This window comes from Bubalus bubalis, chromosome 4 (assembly GCF_019923935.1).
Source record: "Bubalus bubalis isolate 160015118507 breed Murrah chromosome 4, NDDB_SH_1, whole genome shotgun sequence".
Lineage (NCBI taxonomy): Eukaryota > Metazoa > Chordata > Mammalia > Artiodactyla > Bovidae > Bubalus > Bubalus bubalis.
Window position 1 is genome coordinate 123,983,974 of NC_059160.1, and position 22,002 is coordinate 124,005,975.

The 22,002-nt window shown below is 46.3% G+C and overlaps 1 protein-coding gene and 1 pseudogene across 6 annotated transcripts in view; one reads left to right on the forward strand and one right to left on the reverse strand.

The window, feature by feature from the left end:
• DISC1 (DISC1 scaffold protein) overlaps positions 1–22,002 on the forward strand; it is a 412,213-nt gene that overhangs the window by 52,408 nt on the left and 337,803 nt on the right. The gene's annotated exons all lie outside the window — the stretch shown is intronic.
• LOC102416385 lies at positions 1,709–16,682 on the reverse strand (annotated as a pseudogene).

Sequence of the window (22,002 nt, forward strand, 5' to 3'; positions counted from 1 at the left end):
TTATTTCCCGTCTGTTTATTATTGCCCTTTGAAAATTTCTGCCTCTTGGAAAGCCTCCCTTCAATCTCTGAAGTTCTTGTAGATGCTGCATTGGGGTTATTATGCTAATTAAGTGATTGGGCACTTGTGAAAAGCACATATTGCTAGATTTCCTGCTGTAGGTATTCTAGTTGGTGAGGACTAGGGAAAGCCCCCTGTTCCCTGAACATTTCCTGCATTTTCACAGGGCTTCTGGGTGAGTAGATGCAAGTAATCCATGGACCACACTCAACTCAACTCTAGCTGCTTTGGAGTAAAAGTGCTTGTTCTCTTTCCTCCTTCAAGCCATGAGTGAAGGTGACTCATGAGCGAGATTCTCTGGGGGGCTGACTGCAGGATCAGGTACCTGCTTCTGGCTTGACAACTTTAATTCTGTCCCTTCCATTCCCATTCAAGAAAGATAAAAGAATGAGAGAGAGTAGAGAGTAACATGGACTTGAATATATTCCAACTATAACAAATTAAATAACTCACAGCTTTAGTGCCTCACTCTCCCTCCCATCTCTGAGCCTCCTTTTGGGGCAATTTCTAACTTCAGCTTCACCTGGGCACCCCTTCGCTTTTGTGTAACTGATACTTTTTGGGTGGCTGTCAGATGACTCCCTATGTTCCCTGGGGAGGACTTTTCCTTGAGAGCCTCTGCTTGAAGCTGAATCGACTCTGGCATATTTTCAGCTTGGAAAATTTTGTATAAAGGGCTTTATAAATCCTTCAGGGTAGTTACATTTGGACATTATTGCTGGGTGCTGTTTTTCTTAGAGCTGTTGCTGTTCAGTCACTAAGTCGTGGCTGACTCTTTGCAACCCCATGGACTGTAGCATGCCAGTTATACCTGTCCTTCATTACCTCTCAGAATTTGCTCAAATTCATGCCTCTTGAGTTGGTGATGCTATCTAACCCAGGTCCCCCTCTTTTCCCCTCTTTTCCTTTTGCCTTCAATCTTTCCCAGCTTCAGGGTCTTTTTGAATGAGTCATCTCTTCGCATCAGGTAGCCAAGTATTGGAGCTTCAGCATCAGTCCTTCCAATGAATAGTCAGGACTGATTTCCTCTAGGATTGACTGGTTTGATCTCCTTGCAGTCCAAGGGACTCCCAAGAGTTTTCTCCAACACCACAGTTCAAAAACATCAATTCTTCAGCACTCAGCCTTCATTATGGTCCAACCTAGTGATGTTAGCAATCTCCTTGTTCTGGAAAATTTTACATGTAATCAGTGAGTATCACTGAGCATTTCTGCTTTGGGAATTGCATCTGAGTGTTAACAAATGTCATACAGGCCTTATGTACTCCTTGAGATCCAGTCTCAGCTCTAAGAGATCTGTTTGTACCCCAGACTCTCATTCCAGTGTCAGGGTCTGTTACCTGCAGGACAGGGTTGAGATTGAGTGGAGGTCAGGCTTCCCAGTCCTGGCTCCAGCATTAAGTAGCGATGTGACTTTGGACAAATTTCTTCTCTTCCATAAGCCTCAGTGATCTTATTTTTGGAATGGGGTGATAATAATCCTGACCTTACTAGGTTTTGGTGAGGGTAAAATGATATAAACATGCAGAGGTTAGAATGTGCTTGGCTCTTGGCTCAGTGAATGTTAAAGGAGTAAGTGCACATACAATGATGTCAAGTTCATCAAACTTTTTTTTTTTTTGTAAAAGGTCTAAGTTTATTAATCCTCTCATGAAAAATCTGCAGAATCACCACAGATACAGTCACTGCAGAATCTTTGCTCCTTCTTTTTGCCAGCACCGACAATGACCTTTGCGCTCCCCCTGACTTTCTTCATTCTGTTCTTGCATCCCTTTCACTGTTTCCTTGAGATGTTTTTCTTTTCATACAGTTCATGTCTTGCAAGCCTGTGTTTGGGCTCATTCTTCTTTGTGTGATCACAAAGGAATCGTAAATCACGCCAAAGCCAGTTGCCTTGCCCCCACCAAAATGGGTTCTGAATCCAAATACAAAGATACATCTGGTGTTATCTTGTACATTTTGGCTAGTTTTTCCCAAATTTCTGTCTTAGGTACTGTTGCCTTCCCAGGGTGAAGGACACTGATGATTATTTGTTTCTTCTGAAATAGTTGATTGGTCACAAACTTCCTGGTCCAGGTAGTTACTGTGTCATTCACGATGGCTGCTGATCTTCAAGCAACCAGGGTTGGGAGGGGAAATCAAGCTGGTTTTTGGTGTTATTTTCATGTCTTGCATTCTGAGTTGTTTTTGAGATCACATCTGTTGGGTGTACCATAACGCTTGATGATATGGAGCGGAAGGTGGTAGTGGGGATGCAGTATCTTGGGAAGTAACCAGACTGTTGCGATAACAGTGTTTGATTCATAAGCTACTGGGATAAAACGGGGCTATCAATCTTAGAAAATAGCATTAGGAGAACTTTTCATTTCTATAACACTTAACAGCTGAAGTGTGTTTTCTCATGTCCTTTTTCATTTAACGGTTTCCCAGGTGGCACTAGTGGTAAAGAACCCAGCTGCCGTGCAGAAGATATAAGAGGCCTGGGTTTGATCCCTGGGTGGGGAAGATCCCCTGGAGTAGGAAATGGAAACCCACTCCAGGATTCTCGCCTGGAGAATCCCATGGATAGCGGAGCCTGATGGGCTCTCATTTAAACAGAAACTTAAGTGCATGGGAAAATGGTTTTTCTTTATGTTCCATCATCAGGTTGGCTCTGACCCAGGTACGCAATTTCAGACCTGGGATACTGTCAGAACCACTCTTTGTGGCTTATTGGAGCCCTTGGGTGTGTAAAGCACCCAGTGCTATGCTGAGCACAGAAGGATGTTATGAACAAAATAGCTCTCATACTTTTGTGGCCACGTGTATGTGGTTCTGCTTAAGGAAATATTTAAATAAACTTACAGCCAATATAAGGAATATCAATAACCTCAGATATGCAGATGACACCACTCTTATGGCAGAAAGTGAAGAAGAACTAAAGAGCCTCTTGTGAAAGTGAAAGAGGAGAGTGAAAAAGTTGGCTTAAAGCTCAGCATTCAGAAAACTAAGATCATGGCATCCGATCCCATCACTTCTTGGCAAATAGATGGGGAAACAGTGGCTGACTTTATTTTTCTGGGCTCCAAAATCACTGCAGATGGTGATTACAGCCATGAAATTAAAAGACACTTACTCCTTGGCAGGAAAGTTATGACCAACCTAGACAGCATATTCAAAAGCAGAGACATTGCTTTGCCAACAAAGGTCTGTCTAGTCAAGGCTATGGTTTTCCCAGTAGTCATGTATGGTTGTGAGAGTTGGACTATAAAGAAAGCTGAGCGCAGAAGAATTGATGCTTTTGAACTGTGGTATTGGAGAAGACTCTTAAGAGTCCCTTGGACTGCAAGGAGATCCAACCGGTCCATCCTAAAGGAGATCAGTCCTGGGTGTTCACTGGAAGGACTAATGTTGAAGCTGAAACTCCAATATTTTGGCCACCTGATGTGAAGAGCTGACTCATTTGAAAAGACCCTGATGTTGGGAAAGATTGAAGGCAGGAGGAGAAGGGGACGACAGAGGATGAGATGGTTAAATGGCATCACCGACTCAATGGACACGAGTTTGGGTAAACTCCAGGAGTTGGTGATGGACAGGGAGGCCTGGCGTGCTGTGGTTCATGGGGTTGCAAAGAGTCAGACATGACTGAGCAACTGAACTGAACTGAACAGCCAATATAAGGCTTCCCCAGTGGCTCAGTGGTATAGAATCTTCCTGTAATGCAGGAGATGCTGGTTCGATCCTTGAGTTGAGAAGATCCCCTGGAGGAGGGCATGGCAACCTACTCCAGTATTCTTGCCTGGAAAATCCCATGCACAGAAGTAGCCTGGTGGGCTACCATCCATAGGATCTCAAAGAGTCGGACACTATTGAAGCGGCTGAGCATGCACGCATAGCCAATGTAATGACAAAGCCTGACAAAAATAACCTTGAAATTCACCTCCTACACAGAGTGAGGGTTTGTGTGGTGTTCCTGATGACCCTTTGTTTCCACCCCACCCCCATCCAGACTCGCCCCTGATTTTGATGCTGTCTGGCCCTCTCCCAGGATTAGTTGTATAATTGAAAATGTGCCCGCAAACATAATCTCTGGATTGGTGGATTTAAACCAAAGCTTATTAGAGAGTTCCAATTGTAAGTGTATGCAAAGAACATCTCTCTTTGAAATATGTTATTGATAATGAAAAGCAGAGACCCTCTATGCTCTGCACACAGCTTGTGTGGCCTTTGCATGGTTTCACACACATCCTCTGTGTGTCCTGCTCTCGAGCTAGGCTCCTCCTAACTGCACAGTGTGACACTGTGTTGGTGTTTTGAAAAAACAGCACATCTGTTTTCCCTGGGGCTGAACACTGGGCTCTGGGGCTCCTCTCCCTGCCTGTGCCCCCAACCCTACCCTAGCACACTTCTCAGAGCTGCCTTGCTCTGGGGTCTCTCTGGTTGTGAGTGTGCATTCTGAGATAGGAATCTAGGCATGAAGGAAGATTTCATGTGAAAACAGTTGCAGGTTGATATTTGACTCCAAGAAAATGGTTTGTTTTATAATTATATATATGTGTATATGTGTATGCGTGCATGCGTGCTCAGTCACTTCAGTCCTGTCTGACTCCTTGTGACCCTATGGACTTTATAGCCAGCCAGGCCTCTCTGTCCATGGGATTCTCCAGGCAAGAATACTGGAGTGGGTTGCCATGCCCTTCTCCAAGGGATCTTCCCTATATACATCTATATAAACTTCATACACGTTTCCTGTCAAAGTTTCCTTAGCTAACAGGTCTCTTGGGGTGGCTGAGCATTCCTAGAAGCACCTATGTGGCCTCGCCTGCATCCTTATGGATACTAACATGATGGGGAATGTTAGAGGCCCATGTACACCATTGCTGTGCACCCTTCAGAGGCTTCCTGGTGGAGGGTTTACCCTGTCCTTGTCTTGTCTTCCAACCTGAAGGGTCCTTCTTTGTCCCATTGCCGCCCTGGGTGACATCTTTTCCCCATAAGCTGGATTTCCCTTGTCCTGGTGTTACTGAACCAAACTTGGATTTACTCACTGACACTCTGTAAAGCCGATCTACTGACTCTGGGTTGTGGTGGAGGAAAGTACAGTGTTTATTGTAAGGCGCCAATACAAGGAGGATGGGTGGCTTGTGCTCTAAAATCCTGAACTCCCCAAAGCATTTTAAAGGCCAGGTGAGAGAGGGGTGTTTCAGGGTATGTGATCAGCTCCTGTTCAATTATCTGATTGGTTGATGGTGGTCAGTCATTTGGTGCCAGAAGGTCTGGGGGCTATGTGCTCATGATCATCAAGTAGCAATTTCTTCCATTTGGTGGTGGTTTTAGTATCTAAAAAAACTCAGAAAATATGCACGAGATACTGTTATCTGGATACTGCAAAGAGAAACTACAGCGGAGGATAAACGGTACGGGGCGGGAGGGGGTCTGTCCCTGGGAGGGCTCCATAGGGTCCTTCTTGGTTACACTGGTAGTTGTGAGTGTGGCAGGTATATTATAGTCCTCTCCCTTCCCCTCCCATTATTTAGTTGAATTATTTTTCTTTCTCATAGCATATAGCAGTTATATGAGTCTCCTCCCTTTTGAAACCTTTTCTGGTCTTAATTAACTCTAATCCATCATGTTGGAGAGGATAGGGCAAAGGAAATAGTCCTGCATCAGGGAGCTGGGACCCTCCCTCTAGCCAGCTGCCCATCCAAGACTCGGGGCCCTTTTGCCTGGACCTGTCACTCACCAGCTGTGAACCCACTTGCCTCTCCTACTGGTCCTACTTCCGGGCTCTACTTGTAAACAGGGAAATTGGGGGAGTCTTTTTCAGATCTTTTGGATGAAATCCAGAGATATATGTCTACCACCTTTCCCCTGATTTACTGTACTTGACTTATTGTTGTTGTTCAGTCACTCAGTCATGTCTGACTCTTTGCAACCTCATGGACTGCAGCACACCAGACTTCCCACTCCTTCACCATCTTCTGGGGTTTGCTCAAACTCATGTCCATTGAGTAAGTGGTGCCATCCAACCATCTCATCCTCTGTCGTCCCCTTCTCGTCCTGCCTTCGATCTTTCCCAGCATCAGTGTCTTTTCCAGTGAGTCAGTTCTTCGCATCAGGTGGCCAGAGTATTGGAGCTTCAGCTTCAGCATCAGTCCTTCCAATGAATATTCAGGACTGATTTCCTTTAGGATTGACTGGTTTGATCTCCCTAAAGTCCAAGGGACTCTCAAGGGTCTTCTCCAACACCACAGTTCAAAAGCATCAATTCTTCACTGCTCAGCTTTCTTTATGGTCCGACTCTCACATCCACACATGACTATTGGGAAAAACATAACTTTGACTATATGGACACTCCATTTAAAGTTATTATAAATGATTGGTTGTATTTCCTGTGTTGTATGTATCTTTGTAGCTTATTTATTTTATACATAGTAGTTTATACCTCTTAATCCCTTACCCCTATCTTGCCTCTACCTCCTCCCTCTCCCTACTGGTAACCACTAGTGTGGACCCTCCACATCCAAATGGCATTGCAATTGTTGTAAATGGCATTATTTCATTCTTTTTTTTTTTTTAATGGCTGAATAGGATTCTGTTGTATATATGTAGCACTTCTTCTTTATTCATTAGCCTGTTGATGGACACTTAGCTTGCTTTCACATCTTGGAAATTTGTAAACAATGCTATGAGCATTGGGGTGTTCTTTTTTTAATTAGTGCTTTTGTTTTTTTCAGATAGATACCCAACAGGGGAATTGCTGGGTCATATGGTAGTTCTTTGATTCACGGGGTCACAAAGAGTCGGACACGATTGAGCGACTAAACTGAACTGATGGTAGTTCTATTTTTAGTGTTTTGAGGAATCTCTAAACTGTTTTTCATAGTGACTGCAGCAATTTACATTGCCACCAACAGTGTTTGAGAGTTCCTTTTTCTACACATCTTCACCAACATTTGTTATTTGTGTTCATTTTGATGATAGCCATTCTAATAGGTGTAAGGTGATACCTCATTGTGGTTTTAATTAGCATTTCTCTGATGATTAACAATGCTAAGCATCTTCCCATGTGCCTGTTGACCATCTGTATGTCTTCTTTGGAAAAAAATATCTATTCAGACCTTATGCCCATTTTTTATATTTGGTTGTTTATTTTTTTTGATGTTGAGTTACATGAGCTATTTACATATTTTGGATATTAACTTCTTACCAGTCAAATCATTTGCAAATATCTTCTCCCGTTCAGTAGTTGTCTTTTCATATCATTGATGGTTTCCTTTGCTGTGCTGAAGCTTTTACGTTTAATTAGGTCCCTTTTGTTTATTTTGGCTTTATTTCCTTTGCTTTAGGGGACAGATCCCCAAATATATTGCTACGATTTATGTCAAAGAGTGTTCTGCCTATGTTTTCTTCTAGGAGTTTTATGGTTTTGGTCTTACATGTAGGTCTTTAATCCATTTTGAGTTTATTTTTGTATATGGTGCTAGAGAGTGTTCTCATTTCATTCTTTAACATAAAATCTGTTAATTTCAAATTCTTTTTCATAACCCTGCATTTGTACTCTCCTCCCATCACAATGACTGTTTTTAATATCATGTTTTACATCAAATTGTTTTTGGTATCCCTTAACTGCTTATTGTGGATACGGATGATTTTACTCCTTTTGTCTTTTAACCTTCCTACTAGCTTTGTGTATGGATAGTTTTGTACCTTTACTCTATATTTGCCTTTACTGATGAGCCTTCTCTTTTGTAATGTTCGTGTTTCTGGTTTTAGCTTTTTCTTTTTAACTTTAAAGAGGTTCCTTTAGCATTTTTTGTAAAGCTGGTTTGGTGGTGCTGAACTCTTTTAGCTTTTGTTCGTCTGTAAAGATTTTGATTTCTCCATCAAATCTGAATTGGAACCTTGTGGGTAGAGTATTCTTGGTTATAGATTTCCCCCTTTTATTACTTTAAATATATCATGCCATTCCCTTTTTGTCTGTAGAGATTCTGCTGAAAAATAAGCTAATAGCTTTATGGGAGTTTCCTCGTATATTATTTGTTGCTTTTCCATTGCAGCTTTTAAATATTCTCTCTTTAATTTTTGCCATTTAAATTACAGTGTGTTTTGGTATGTTTTTCTTTGACCTCATCCTGAATAGAAGACTCTGTGCTTTCTGGACCTGGGTGACTTTTTCCTTTCCCATGTTAGGGAGTATTTCAGCTATAATGTCTTCAAATATTTTCTCAGGTCCTCTCTCTCTTTCCTCCTTCTGAGACTTCTATAATGTGAACGTTGGTATGCTTGATGTTGTCCCAGAGGTCTCTTAAACTGTCCTTATTTTCTTTCTTTCTTTTTTCTGTTCAGCTTCAGTAATTTCCACTACTCTTGTCTTCCAGACCACTGATCCATTTTTCTGTATCTTTTAGTATACTGTTGATTCTTTCTAGTTTACTTTTCATTTCTGTTATTGTATTCTTCATCTCTGTTTGCTTGTTCTTTGTATTTTCTGACTCTTTTAAAAACTTCTAACTTCTTGTTCTGTGCATCCATTCTTCTCCCAAGTTCTTTGATCATCTGTATGATTATTCTTGGAAGAGGCATGGCAACCCACTCCAGTACTGTTGCCTGGAAGGTATGGACAGAGGAGTCTGGAAGGCTTCAGTCCATAGGGTTACACAGAGTTGCACATGAGTGAAGTGACTTGGCATGCACTCAGGATCATTACCTTGAACCCTTTCCTTGGGAGACTGCCTATCTCCACTTCACTTCATTCTTCTTCTGGGCTTCTCTCCTTTATGGAACAAGTTCCTCTTTCACCTTTTCCCCTAACTTGCTGTTTTTATTTTTATGTATCTGGTGGTTGTGTTTCCCAACCTTGGAGAAGTGGCCTGCTGTAGGAGACGTTCTGTGCCCCAGCAGCTCATTACCCTCTTGTTACCCAAGCAGTATGCTCTAGGGGTTCCTTCTATGAGGGCAGCTTGGGTCCATCTGTTGTCGGGGGCTGACTATGTGGGTTGTCTGGTAGGCTTGATTGGCTCCCAGTTTGATTGGTTGCCAGGATCTGCCTTGTATGAAGGCTGCAAGCCACTTGTTGGCAGGGGCCAGGTCATGGGGTGACTGACTGCCAAACCCAGGAGGGCCCCAGGGCCACTTCTGGCTCACTGATGGGTGGAGTCATGGTCTAGGAGACTCTGGGGCAATTCCACTTTGTTGGTGGGTGAAGCCAGGACCTGGGGTTAGTGCTGGGTCTACTGTTGGGCAGAGCTTGTCTTGAGTCTGGTTGTAGGGCCCAGGACTCACTGAAGTGGTGTTGGATTGTTGGTGTGTGGGGGTCAGTTACTATACATAGTTGGGTACAGGATCTGGGGTGTCCTGGTAGTGGGTGGGGCCAGAGTCCAGTCTGTCCCAGTGGGCAGGTTGGTTCCACAGGCCCTGAGACTGTGGTTTTCTTGTGTCTGGTGTCTGTCCCCTGGTGGGTTAGGCTGGTCTGGAGGCTAGAGCAGGCTCCTTGGAGGGCTAGGCTGGGCCCCAGGGACTGGTGCCTGCCCACTGGTAAGTGGATCTGGGTCCTGGGCCCTCCAGGGGAGGGCCATGTCCAGAGGTGTCTGTGGCTCAAGGAGTCTTAAGGCAGCTTGTTTGCTGGTGAGTGAGGCTATGTCTCTGCCCAGTTAGTTGCTTGGCTTGAGGCATCTTAGCTCTGGTGCCTGTAGGCTGTTGGGCCAGGGCAGGGCTGGGTCCTGGGGCTAATGAGCTAGAGGGAGGATTCCATAGTGGCTCTCACTGGCACCAGTGTCCACATGGTAGAAAACAGAGCTCACCCCAAACACCTGCCACCAGTGTCTGTGTCCCCAGGGTGAGCTGCAGTTGCCTCCTGCCTCTTTAGGAGACTCTCTGAGAACCAGCAGGTAGGTCTAACCCAGGCTCCCGTGAAATCACTGCTTCTGCCTCAGGACCCAGAACATGTGAGATTTTGTGTGAACCCTTTAAAAGCTGAGTCTCTATTTCCCCAGGCCTCTGAGACTCCCGAAAGTATGCCCTGCTGGTCTTTCAAAGCCAAATGCTCTGGGGGCTCATCTTCCCAGGCAGGACTCTCAGACTAGGGAGCCTGATGTGGGGCTCAGACCCCTCACTCCTTTGGAAGAACCTCTGCAGTTGTGATCACAACCTTCTCCAGCTTGTGTGTTACCCACCCAGGATGGGAGGAGGGACTTGACTATGTCACAAGTCCATCCCTCCTTAGCTGTCTTGTGGTATTTCCTCCTTTATGTCTTTTAGCTGTGGGAGGTATTTTTCATTGCTGATTGTCCCATAAATACAGTTGTGATTTGGTGTGCCCATGAGAGGAGGTGAACTCAGGGTCCTTCTACTCTGCTATCTTGACTGATCTCTCTCTACTGTCTTTTTCTTTTTATTAGTTCTTGCTTAAATAAAGTTAGTTGGACACGATTCACTTTTTTAATAAAGCATTTATTTATTTGGCTGCATCGAGTCTTAGCTGTGGCATGTGGGATCTTTTGTTTCGATGCAGACTCTCTAGTTGTGACTCATGGGCTTAGTTGTTCCCCAGCATCTGGGATCTTAGTTCCCTGACCAGGGATGGAACCCATGTCCTCTGCATTGTAAGGTGGATTCTTAACCACTGGACCACCGGGGAAGTCCAGACCCAACTTACTTTGAATAAACTATGTAGGTGTCCTCCATTTGTAAGTGTTCATATAACATCCCTGTGATTAACATTTGGCAGCTCATCTGGTGTCTGTGTCCTGTGCGTTGATTTGCAGTTGCTAGGCTTCAGTTTCGGAGAAGGCAATGGCACCTCACTCCAGTACTCTTGCCTGGAAAATCCCATGGATGGAGGAGCCTGGTAGGCTGCAGTGCATGGGGTCGCTAAGAGTCGGACATGACTGAGCGACTTCACTTTGACTTTTCACTTTCATGCATTGGAGAAGGAAATGGCAACCCACTCCAGTGTTCTTGCCTGGAGAATCCCAGGGATGTGGGAGCCTGGTGGGCTGCTGTCTCTGGGGTCGCACAGAGTCGGATACGACTGAAGCGACTTAGCAGCAGCAGGCTGCAATTTGCAGGAAGGATCTATTTCCCTTTTTAGAACCCGAGAGGGTGCTTTTGTGTTTCCAGTCTGTTGGAGTGTCTCCTGTTCTTCCAGATTTCTTAAAGAACACCTCAGCAATTGTCTGATCTCATTTTCATGTTCCTTCAGTTAATAAGTGAATTAAAGCTAATTTATTGCCCAGGATTGCCCCATTTGTTTCAAAATAGCCTGTGTACAGAGGAAGCTCTATTCCCTTAGTGAGAGTTAACTCAAGTTTTAAAACCCATTCTAGAGAAAAACAGACTCATCTAGTTTGTTTTTGCTATTAAACATGTTTTTTAAAAAGGAATCAGCCTTTGGATGTTGATGGAAGTTGAGAAAAATAACCCAAAGACTGAAAAGGTAAATGAAGAGAGTGAGGGACAAAACCCTTGATTCTGAGTGTTCTGAAAAAGTGTGAAATGTCATTCTTTCCCTTAATAGTTCCCTTAAGAAACATGAAAACGTTTTCAAAGCAGTGGCTGGTCGAGGCATGCACATGGCAAGGATTTCTGTAGTTCTAGGGGAAAATATAGATCAATTAAAATCTTCAGGAGTTTTTTTACATTTGTCAGAAATTGCTTATAGACATCTGACATCTTTCTGATAATTTGGGAATTTCCATGGACTTCTGTGCTTTTATAGTCACCCATTTATTTTCTCTCTGCTGTCTTCTACCCTATTAAGAAGATAAGAAGAGAAAAAAAAAAAAACCAACAGCACAAAACTAAGTCTGAAGCAGCGGACTGTTGGAAACACTGAATAACATAAATAACACTGTTCAGGAAAATTGTAAGATGCCGTTAGAATACAATGATGTCTTCTGGTGCCCAACAACTTGAGGAAAGAAGCTAATTGTTTGAGCGGTGTCACCACTAATCACAAACTCTGACGGGCTTTTGAAAATACATGTCAGCGATTTTATCGTACCTTCAGAACAGTCCTTCAGGGTGTGGGGATTCTGCCCTTTACTTATTTTTTTCGGGCTGTGCTGGGTCTCCTTCGCTCCCTGTGGGCCACTTCCTAGTTGTGCTGCACAGGCTTCTCGCGGCAGTGGCTTCTCTTGTTGAGGAGCATGGCCTGTAGTGTGCGTGGACTTAGTAACTGGGTCTCATGGGTTTAGTTGCCCTGCAGCATGTGGGATCTTTCCAGATCAGGGATCAAACCCATGTCCCCTGCCTTGGCAGGTGGATTCTTAAGCACAGAGCCACCAGGGAAGTCCCTACGCCTATTTTATACACAAACAAACTGAGGCATAGGTGGGCTGAGTCCCTTTCTCACGTCACCCAGATGGGAGCTGACAGAATCCAGCTCTGGTTTGTGCAGCCAGATCCTCTCTCTGAGTCTTGAACTGGGAACCTCATACCTGACAGATGAGGTTAGTCATCCACGGAGGAAACGCCGGGCTTGTCTGTAGACATCGCAGCTCCAAGGTGACATGGCTGCAATGCCTGGAAGGCAGGACTGGAACGCGCTCATAAATACGAAACTGACATCTTGCACACTGCGTGGGTCTAAAGTGGAGAAAGATGCTGACACAGAGATGCTCCCGGCTGGGGAGTAGGGAACACTGACTAGGAGGACAGAGGACGAAAGCACTGTTTTCACCCTTCTGGGCCGGGGAGAGGGTGGGGATTGATGGGAACCCTCCTATCTGCAGGGCAGACAGGCAGCTCCGCACTGTGGCCCACGTGCGGCCAGATGTGGCTCAGAGCAAAGCTCTCTAGGGCCCCTCCCTTGCGAGGAGATGGTTAACAGTCCCCAGGTGAGAAAACCAAGTTCAAAGATGGTTTACTTTGACAAGCCAAGGAGCTCTGAGGGGCAGAGGTAGGTTCAGACTCTTTTTTCTTTTTTTTTTTAGAAGTACTTATTTTATTTATTTTTGGCTGCACTTGGTCTTTGTGGCTACACGTGGGCTTTCTATCGTTTCCGGGAGCAGGGGCGACTCTGTAGTTGCGGTGCTCGAGCTTCTCATTGCAGTGGCTTCTTCTGTCGCAGAGCACGGGCTCCGGAGTGCACGGGCTGCAGAAGTTGTGGCGGGCAATCTCGGTAGTTGCAGCTCCCCGGCTCTAGAGTACTGAGCACTGACTTAGTAGTTGTGGCCTGTGGGCTTAGTTGCTCTATGGCATGTGGAATCATCTAGAACCAGGGATTGAACCCATGTCCCCTGCATTGCCAGGCAGATTCTTATCCTCTGTACCACCAGGGAAGTCCCAGACTCTCTTGAGAATGTCATTCTTCCTCTTGCAAGTTTTGTCATTCCTGGGATGCTGAGCCTCGTGGATGATTGATTGTGGGGCCTGGTCCCATGGGTGGCTTGAACTCCTGTGTGGGCCTGCTGGGCCATAGCATCCCTGGATGCACACGCATCTCTCTGGGCAGCCTGGACTGCAGGAATGATTCCCTGGGTGACCTGGCTCCGTGCTGGCCTGGGCTGGCTGTGATATCTGGGGGTGTCATCACCATGCTCTGAACGCCAGCCTCCAGGGGAGCAGCCAGCATCTCCGGCTCTTTGCCCCCCTTGGCAGATGGTCCTGATCTGAGAGTTTTCTGTGATACCCTCCCTGATAGTAGTGACTGGTGGAGACGATAGAATCTCATCTTTATAAAAAAAAATTGCAAAATACCTCATTTTGAGAACAAAAGCTTTCAAAAGGAGTTGCGTGAAGATGTTAAGTTGCTTTCCATGGTATGGAAACATTGATATAACCAAAGCACACTTAAGATGTTTAAGCATCAAAGCATCCGTGGAGACTTATTCTTAAGAGTAAAATGTATTGCTTTGTTCGAATTGATTCCAGAGTGAAGAGGCACTCCAAAGGCAAGAAGACACAAGGATTCTGTATAATGAGTTTGTGCTATGTGAATGTAAATGGGTACTTGAAAACAGTTTGCTCTCTTAAACATCCTAAGTATTCCCCACTGCTGTCTTCTAGAAAGTAGGACTGTTTAAACAAGCCCCTTCTTTGTAGGTGGTGCAGAGGTTAACTCCAGTCCAGCCCCTGCCTGGTTTTCATCCACTCCAAATGCTAATGGCGTTTGAATCAATTGGAAAGATTTGAGCTTCCTGGATGGAGGGATGGCCTCTTAAAACTTGGATGCTATATATAGTATCTCAACATGAAGTGAGACTAGAAAAGTTTTATGAAAGAAGAATTCTCAAGTGCAGAAGAAAGACAATCATATTCTGTTATAAAATATTTCTTTACATCTAAGACCCAGCTAAGTGACAGGTCACCCTCAGCACTCTCCCCCATGCTCGCAGTGGCTTAGAGCATCTTTATAACATAGGAATCATTTAATTTCTTCACACCAGGGCATCAAGTATTTCCACATTCCAATATAGGAGTGTGGAAAAAAAATAGCAAATTTCCTCTTGTTTTCTAGTGGGACCATAGAGCAGACATTTGCTGCTTGTATCATTTTTAAGGACAGGCATTTAAAGTGGCACAAACCTTTGATATGGGCTTAAACTCTGAGTATTATAAAAATTTAGTGCAAAGTAGAGACTTCCTTGAAAGACAGGCTACTACTTATGTGTGAAGTGCTGACAACTTAAGAGCATTTTTTAATAAACACATCTCAAATTTGGCATGCAAAGCGGGGCATTTAGAAAGCCATGAAAATAAGCCAGTGCATAAAATACAGCATGAAAAAGGTAACTGTGAACTTTACAGATGGACAAGTCTGAGCAAAGCACTCTTTTGTTAGGGTGGATGTGAGAGCTTACAGTTCTTTGCTGCAAAAATAAGAGCAGAAACTTGTTTTGAAGTAACAGCTACAGAGAGGGCTCCTTCTGGTTCATCCATATTTTATTAGGGTAGCAGTTAAAAAATTCATTAGCGACACCCATCTGGAGCTAACAGCACTCTTGAGGGGGTTCAGATGGTGATCAGATTTTTGAGTAGCACTTTACATGGAAAGAAAAAAGACAATCGTTTATGAGAATTAATAGTACTGTGGAGAGAGGCTGCTCAGTGATTTCAGAGCAAACCCTTTCACGGGTTTTATGAGTCTCTAGTTGCTAAATTCCTCTACTACTTGCTTCACCTGGAGGAAGGCGATCCAGGGGCAAAAAGGAAAGAAAAGAGAACTCAGGACATTGGATCAGAGAGTTGGGAAGGTATTGGCCAATGAGAGTGGGTGGGTTAAGTGTCTAGGGATACCATGCTAGATGCCGTGCGTGTTAGCCTCCAAGAACCTCCTCCTGCTCTGGTTTATCTTTACCTTAAGTTCTGTCTACAAGGCTTCCCTGGTGGCTCAGATGGTAAAGAATTTGCCTGTAGTGCCGGAGACCTGGGTTCAATCCCCGAGTCGGGAAGATCCCCTGGAAAAGGGAATTGGCTGCCCACTCCAGTATTCTTGCCTCGAAAATTCCATGGACAGAGGAGCCTGGCAGGCTGCAGTCCATGGGGTTGAAAAGAGACACGACTGAGTGACTAACACTTTCATTTTCACTGCCTACAGGGGGCCATGTCCAGGTGCCTTGGCTTTAAGATGATATTTTCTCTCTATTCCTGAATCGCAAGTAAAAATAGCTTCTGCATGATTATTCTGTGCCAGGCTTGGCAGAGGGCAGTGAAACTTGTAACCTTCTCTACCATCTCAGCAATGCCATGAGGTGGAGTCCCAGGTGACAGACCAGATAACACAAGTGGCAGAGTCGCAAGTAACCCAACAGCGCTCACTTGGAAGTGGCAGAGAGAAATTTTAAACGCAGGTTATCTGTCTCCAGAGCCCATACCATTTCCTACGGGTCCATAATTTGTGTGTGGGTATGTACATGCTTTTTAAATAAGCTTTTTATTTAGGAATATTTATAGATTTATAGAAAAGTAGGAAGGATAATCAGAGAAGGCAATGGCACCCCACTCCAGTACTCTTGCCTGAAAAATCCCATGGGCGGAGGAGCCTGGTGGGCTGCAGTCCATGGGGTCGCTAAGAGTCGGACACGACTGAGCAACTTCTCTTTCACTTTTCACTTTCATGCATTGGAGAAGGAAATGGCAACCCACTCCAGTGTTCTTGCCTGGAGAATTCCGGGGACGGGGGAGCCTGGTGGACTGCTGTCTATGGGGTTGCACAGAGTCGGACATGACTGAAGCAACTCAGCAGCAGCAGCAGCAGGAAGGATAATACAGTTTCCTTCACCCAGGTTTCCGTATGCTAACATATATAATATGTTATAATATATATTATATATTTGTTGTTGTCCAGTTGCTAAGTTATGTATGTCTGACTCTTTGTGACCCCATGGACTGTAGTCCATCAGGCTCCTCTTGTCCATGGAGTTTTCCAGGCAAGAATACTGGAGTAGGTTGCCATTTCCTCCTCCAGGGGATCTTCCCGACCCAGGGATCGAACCCACATCTCCTGGGTCTCCTGCATTGGTATATGAATTCTTTACCACTGTCCCACCTGGGAAGCCCTGTATCATGGGAGGATAATTAAAACTAAAAAATTAACATTGGTACAATGAGCTAACCTACAGCTTTTCTTTGAGTTCCACCAACTTTCCACGAATATCCTTTCGTTGTTCCCAGATCCGATCCAGGATCCCACACTGCATGGTGCATGTGTGGGTTTGACCCTTAAACACCAAAGTGGGCTGAATGTTGACCTGTGTTTGGGCCCTGCTGTGCTGACTGCAGATGGGGGAAGTGAGAAAGTTGCCGGCCTCTGGGCGTTCCTCATGGGTGCTGATGTCGGGGGTGGGAGTGGGCGGTGCCCAGGCCTCCCATTGTCTTATAGGAAGTGGAAACCCTATGTCGGGGAGAAGATTTAGAATGAATGCGGACAAGTTTTAAATACAGATCACACTTGGTCCGCATGTAGTGGGCAACAGCTACAGCTACATTTCAAGAAACAAAAGAGGAAGATTCTGCAAAGAAGCGTGACCTACAGTGCTGTGAATAAGTCTATGATAGTCTTGGACTCCCAAGTCTTCCAGGAGGTTATTCAGGACTCCTCCGTAAAGCAGAGGCTCCCAGCCCCACTGCCTACGGGGTCACTTAGGGAGCCTCCAAAGGACTCATGCCTGAGTCCCTCTCCCCAACTCTGTGATGTCATCAGCCTGGGTTGTGGCCTGGACTGTGGAATTTTTAAAAGATGACATTTACAAGTGACTCTAATGTGCAGCCTTGTTTGGGAACCACTGATCCAAAATCTCAGCATTTCAGCTGCAGAACTAAAGCCAAGGACGGCGGTCACAGCAGCCGGACACACAGGCTGCGTTGGTTAATGGTGTCCCTCACCCAGTGGTTCTGGAATCACCAGTGGCTTCCTTTCGGTTCTTTCTCGCCTGAGCCCTCCTCTTCCTCCAGAATTCCTCCTTAACTGGCACTGTCCTTTCTCCAGGCTCTTCTGTTCTCATCCATTCCTCTTCTCTCCAGCACAGGTCCCTGCCCTGTACTGCCTCCGCCTGGAAGCCCTCCAGGCTTGCCCACAGCCTGCCATCCCTTCTGCCCTCATGGCCTTGCCCTGCCTACTCTCAGTGATCCTGACAAAGAATCATGCCATTCCTGTACACTTGCTGTTCCCTCTACCTGCAGATTCTTTACTGACTGAGCTACCAGGGAAGCTCACGTATATATATATAATCTGCTGCTACTGCTAAGTCACTTCAGTCGTGTCCGACTCTGTGTGACCCCATAGACGGAAGCCCTATATAATCTACATTCCGTAAATATTTGTATATGTACATACACACTTGCATGTGTCTTTTTATTATACACTGGCATGTGTGAACCCCTGAGTACGCATGTGTGCACGTCCACACACACACACACACACCCTGGTCCTCCCTGCCCATTGATGATGCTGTTGAAAATGTACTTCCTGTTGGACATCTGATTTTAGCCCCGGGTTTAAGCTTAGGTTCTTGAGGATGCAGCTGGCTTGTTTTAGGTATGGGGAGTTTTATATGGATATGTGTATAATGGTAGAAGCTGACAAGGAAAAAGAAAGACATTTTTGACCTGCTGCTGCTGCTAAGTCGCTTCAGTCGTGTCCGACTCTATGCGACCCACCGGGCAGCCCACCAGGCTCCGCCGTCCCTGGGATTCTCCAGGCAAGAACACTGGAGTGGGTTGCCATTTCCTTCTCCAATGCATGAAAGTGAAAAGTGAAAGTGAAGTCACTCAGTCGTGTCTGACTCCCAGCGACCCCATGGACTGCAGCCTACCAGGCTCCTCCACCCATGGGACTTTCCAGGCAAGAGTACTGGAGTGGGGTGCCATTGCCTTCTCCGTTTTGACCTAATGGATGTTTTTAAAAATGTAGGCATCTTGGTAAACTAGTTAGGATGATTCTGAAGGGGTTCTTTGTAGAAAGATTGAGAATATCATTTATCTGGCCCTGAAATATTTCTTTGCCTAAATGTTTCTTGGGGACTTCCCTCATGGTCTAGCGGTTAAGAATCTGCCTTGCAATGCAGGGGGTGTGGGTGCGATCCCTGGTCATGGAACTAAGATCTCACATGCTACGGAGCAAATAAGCCTGTGTGCTGCACTAAACCGTGCTGCAGCTGGAGAGTCCAAGCGCTGCAGTGAAAGATCCTTCATGACCTAATGAAGATCCCATGTGCCACAGCTAAGACCTGGCACAGCCCCAAAACTAAATATTAAAAAATCAAGTGTCAACAGAAGGTGGTGGAGGGTGGGCAGCATGCCTATAATGCTCAGAAGAAAGTGTACTCCCTGCCCGTTGTCGCCAGGAGTCCTGGGGTGGCTGTGGAGCAGAGAAGGATGCAGACATCAGGGGGATGGTTCCTCCTGGCTTGGTGCCCCACTGCTGAGTGTAGGAAGCTGCGGGCTTCCTTTGCCCTGGGTTTGGTGCCTCCTAACTGCTGTCCTTGTGTCCTTTCTTGTTCCTGCTGGTCTCTTCTCCACAGAGGGAATCTCGTAAAACATGCAGATCAGATCCCGCCTCTTTCCAGAGATCACTCTCAGGACAAACAGCCAGTCTGGTGCAGCCGGATGCAGCGGCTGGCTCCATCCTGCCACCTGCCTGTCACCAGGGTCCCCCATCTGCCCTTGCATCTCCATCCCTTCCTCTCTCAGGATCTTCCCAGCAGCCTCCCCCGTGGCCTCCCTGCCTCCCGCTCACCCGTCAGATCTCAAGACCCCACTGACCAAAACCAGGGCTCTGTTACCTGTGGCTGGGCACTGCGAGTCTGCCCGTCACCCTCCCTGTCTCTGTTCCTCTGCGTGCTTGTGTGATCGCCACTGCCCCCTCCCAGGAGGGCAGGGGCCCTGAGAGCTCACCATGCTCCCTCAAGGACAGGGTCTGCGTCCTCTGAGAGGCAGGTGCTCGGAGGGGCGGGACGTGGGACAGGTTTAGGGAGGTGCCCCTGAGGATAAAGGAGGGGGCAGGGGAGCCTGCCAGGAAGACAGGGAAGGAGCAAGTCTCACAGCCCAGGAGGCTCTGGTCAGGCTGACAGGGGGACTGTTGGGCGCAGGTTGCTTATAAGAGTTGTCCTGTCTCCCCCGGAACGGTCTGTGTATTCACCTTATCCTTCCCTTTAACTCCAGGAGGTGAGTTTTGGGGTAGCACATACAGTGAGGAGTACTCTGGAGCTCAGAGAGCCCTCTGCTTTGCTTTGCTATCAGGTTAACCAGCTGAGCCAACTAGGCAACTCCACTGTGTGTGTGCTCCGTCGTTTCAGCCGTGTCCGGCTCTGTGTGTCCTATGGACTGTAGCCCACCAGGCTCCTCTGTCCATGGGGTTCTCCAGGCAAGAATACTGGAGTGGGCTACCATGCCCTCCTCCAGGGGATCTCCCCGACCTAGGGATCGAATTCGAGTCTCTTGCATTGGCAAGTGGGTTCCTTACCACTAGCGCCACCGGGAAGCCCCAGGTAACTCCACTGCTGCTGCTGCTGCTAAGTTGCTTCAGTCGTGTCTGACTCTGTGCGACCCCATAGACGGCAGCCCCCCAGGCTCCCCCTGGGACTCTCCAGGCAAGAACACTGGAGTGGGGTGCCATTGCCTTCTCCGGTACCTCCACTAGTTAACTTCAAATGGAATTCTCCATTCTCTGTGGTTGAGTAGTCATTCCATCTTGGGACGGTTTTTGTACACAACTTACATCCTGTGCTGGATATTAAGCAGTCTGGGGGCCGGGATGCATCCCCATCCCGTATCCTGTGTTCAGTGAGGACTGGTTATGTTGGCGTGGATCGCACAATTAAAATGGAAACGCAGTAAAGCTTGATTTATTTATTATTTAATTCTCTTTATTATTTAATAAAGAGATTTATTTCTCTCCAGCACTTGTCTTGCTCACCAGATCCTTATTACAGTTGACCCCGAGGCACTTCCGAATCCCAGGTGCTCTCTGAACTGTCTGAGAAAGATGAACTTGCTCTCAGTTGAGTGTTTGTGCTTAATGTATATGATTGGATTCTGGTTCTTGGAAAACAAGTTAATCCTCAGGGATGTGTGGTTTCTTTATGATCCAGAACCTCTGGTTAACCTGAACATTTTATAAAAGTCTATGCCTTGACCATGAAAAATAGGATTAAAATTCCTTCCATGGAAAGAGTATATTCACTTATGTTTCCACTGTATGTTTATACATGTTTTGTAAAGTCATCATGTTTTTAAAGTCATCATGTGCTTGTATTTCTCTCACTGCTCTACACATCCTCAGCAGCGCCTCTGAGTCCCTGTGTTTCCCTTTCAGGAGGCAGAAGTGCTTTCCCCATGAGGCCTAGCATCACCGAGCAACTTTCCCAAACCCACACGAGCATTTTATGTAGATTTTAACTTGGGTATTGGCTTTAAGTTCTTCCAAGTAAATTCATGAGTAAAGTAAGTAAAGTTGCTCAGTCGTGTCCGATTCTTTGCTACCCCTTGGACTTGTAGCCCACCAGGCTCCTCCGTCCATGGGATTTTCCAGGCAAGAATACTGGAGTGGGTTGCCATTTCCTTCTCCAAAATTCAGGAGTATGTTTTCTTAAATTGCATAGTTTAGATTTCCTAGTCAAAAATGAATATGATCTGGTCAATGTATATTAGGATTTGGGCGGGGCGCTGTCGTAAGGATTTCATGGAGCTTATTTATAGCATCGGAGAAGGCAATGGCACCCCACTCCAGTACTCTTGCCTGGAAAATCCCATGGATGGAGGAGCCTGGTGGGCTGCAGTCCACGGGGTCGCGAAGAGTCGGACACAACTGAGCGACTTGACTTTCACTATTCACTTTCATGCATTGGAGAAGGAAATGGCAACCCACTCCAGTGTTCTTGCCTGGAGAATCCCAGGGACGGGGAAGCCTGGTTGGCTGCCGTCTATGAGGGACAAAGGGAGAGCCTTAGAGGTGGGGCAGGCAGGATCCTTGCCGACCTGGCTGGAAACATTGGTTTCTCCCATTTTCTGCATGAATTAGGTAAGCAGATGCTCCTGGGTATCTTATCTGGGCTGTGTGTGGTAGCCCTGTGACATCTGGGGTGAGTCGAAACCCTCATCTTTCACTCCCTTCAGTCTCAGAGTTCACAGGGTGGGTGGGGGTGGAGACGGGATCCCACATAAGCAGGGACCTGCTGGTCTGTGCCGTGGAGGGGTGAGAGGTCTGTACTCCCCTCCCCTGGAGCCTGCTGTGGAGTGTGAGGCTGCAAGGGAAGGAGACAGCCGCTGAGGCCCTGCCTCCACCTCAGCCTGCCTGGGGCCAGCTGGGCAGACTGGAGCCCTCTCTGGGTATACACGGAACAGAGGGCAAAGCTGGCTTCAGGTCCTGCCCTCATCTTGCCACAGTCGACTTCCTGCCCGCTTGAACCTGTGTTTCCAGAGCTGACTGCAGCAGGGTGCCAGAAGGACTCTTTCTCTCCAAGGGCTGAATGCATTAGAAGCCTTCCTTAACCACAGGTTGTGAAGGCTGGGCTTGGATGT